Source organism: Palaemon carinicauda, chromosome 11 (genome assembly GCF_036898095.1).
Source record: "Palaemon carinicauda isolate YSFRI2023 chromosome 11, ASM3689809v2, whole genome shotgun sequence".
NCBI classification, from domain to species: Eukaryota; Metazoa; Arthropoda; class Malacostraca; order Decapoda; family Palaemonidae; genus Palaemon; species Palaemon carinicauda.
The window spans coordinates 21519363-21521862 of record NC_090735.1 but is presented as its reverse complement, the minus strand read 5'-3'; the positions used below and the strand labels follow the sequence as shown (position 1 = coordinate 21521862).

General features: G+C 34.6%; 1 protein-coding gene across 1 annotated transcript in view; it reads left to right on the top strand.

The window, feature by feature from the left end:
• LOC137649190 (E3 ubiquitin-protein ligase SspH2-like) overlaps nucleotides 1-2500 on the top strand; it is a 68252-nt gene that overhangs the window by 13406 nt on the left and 52346 nt on the right. The gene's annotated exons all lie outside the window — the stretch shown is intronic.

Below are 2500 nucleotides of genomic sequence, written 5' to 3'. Positions count from 1 at the left end.
ATTTTTGCATTGCTATGGTTTATAATAAAAGGGGTGAAATTTATTATTATTATTATTATTATTATTATTATTATTATTATTATTATTATTATTATTATTATTATTAATAATAATAATAATAGGCTGACATTGTTACCAAAGACACTATTTTAGATTTGCAATGTTATGTATCTCCAAAATTTGAAATAAGATTGAAATTTTGAAGATTTGACATTAAACATCTTTTATTTTTCCTTAATTCCCCTCCCAAATTGTCTTCATAAAACAGGAGTATGAAATATCACATAGGCAACCAATTACTTGATAACTGTTACCTTTGTTGTTGACATTATTGCAGATATAATTCTTGACAGTGTGGATAATTAATGAGGAAACTAAATGCCATAAATCGTCAAATAATAGTAATGTCAAAGTTAACAAACAATTCTCTAAGGTTTCAGGGTCTGTTGAGCGCTAGTCGTCAAGCAGAAAAGGTGTTGAAGATGGAAGCCAAGTGGCTTAACGAAACCGCCTATACTCCATCTTTTTTTTTTTTTTAATGAAGCGCATTTGCACTGACTCGCAGGAATGCCCTTTTAGCTCGGAAAAAAAGTTTCATATTAACTGATTGGTTAGAATGATTTTGTCCAACCAATAAGCGATTAGGAAACTTTTCCGAGCTAAAAGGGCACTTCTGCAAGTCCGTGCAAATGCTCCTCAATAAAAAAATGTTGTGTATAGATATATATTTCTCAACTTTGGCCTTTGCACTGTATTATATTTCTCAATTTCTATAATGATTGGTGTCGTTGTTTCAAGGTAAATCGAAATTGTAATAATCCTTGATTTAAAACAGGATTTCTGTTCGAGATGTTTACCTTAGAAAAGTGATTCCAAAGGAGATAGAAAGACACATCATTACTTCCACCAACGAAGTTGGAAGGAGGTTATGTTTTCTCCCCTATTTGTGTGTTTGTTTGTGAATAGCTTCCTGGCTACAATTTTTATCGTAATGACTCTTGCCGAGATTAACTGTTATGTAAAAAGCTGAAAATCAATAAATTCTGGAAGGTCAAGGTCACGGTTAAGCAAAATGTCCAATTCACGTAATCAACATCAATTTGGACATGGTTGTCACCGAGACTTCAAACTTGGTTCATATTTGTGTATGTGAAAATTAACGCCAGTTAATACTTGTTAAGATCAAAGGCCAAGGTCAAGCAAAAGGTCGAGAAATAGTCTGCCGCAGCGGAGATCTGCGCTCTATTGAGTGCCCCTCTATTTTTTCATGAATTTGAGGATAAATAAACGATGCATTACTTGCCAGAGAGAGAGAGAGAGAGAGAGATAGAGAGAGAGAGAGAGAGAGAGAGAGAGAGAGAGAGAGAGAGAGAGAGAGAGAGAGAGCGGTGGATGAAAATAAAGGGGGTTGGATATTTAAGAGATGGTTGGATCGAAGAGAGGGAGGGGTTTCGAACACCATGAAAAATTCAGTCGCCTGATGGAGCCATGCAATCAGAGCCTCGCAATCGGACGGGGTTAAAGTAAATGCAAATCTTATTGTGACACAACGACCGAAGGGAGGACAGTGCAGGTCATCATGAAAGCATTAGGGGGAGGGAGGGAGAAGGGAGAGAGGGAGAGAGGGGAGGGAATGCAAATGGGAAGAAAGACAAAGAGAAAGGCAAGAGCTCCTCTGATGATCAAACTTTTTCATGAATATTTTGTTTTTATATCGTCGATGTGAGTACAGACATACGCATGCATAAGCATTTGTGTATTTGTGTATACGCAACTACGCCCAGTAATACGCATACTCATATAAGGACGCAATAAACATACACCAACATATGCAAACATAAAACACGCTAGCACGCACATGCATATATATATATATATATATATATATATATATATATATATATATATATATATATATATATATATATATATATGTATATATATATGTATATATATATATATATATATATATGTATATATATATATATATATATATATATATATATATATATATATGTGGGTGTGTGTGTGTGAGTCTGTGCTTGTAAGTGTGAGTGCGTGCGTATGTGCGTGCGTGTGTGTGTTATGTATGTGTATAATTGTATCATTTTTAATTTGATACACTCAAAACCGTAAGATTGACTACACTTGGTGTTTCGAAAGGGGCATTTCATGTTGATATCTGAAGGTTCACAGAAAAAAACTAAAAAAGAAAAAAAAATCTCGCACTGCATTGGCAAAATAAATTGCACATGAATTTTCATAAATATCAATTGCTGCCTCAAAATTCAGTTTACACCAAAAGTATACGAATCTTTGGCACCAGAGATCTTTACAAAAGGACAACAAGTATTTTTGGAACGAAGGAAAATGAAAAAACTTTTCCATTTTTGTCGAGCCTTTGAAAGCGCTTGCACGCTGAATTAAGCAACTGACCTTTGTTTCGTCTTGTTTTCCCCAGAGCCTCTCTCTCTCTCTCTCTCTCTCTCTCTCTCTCTCT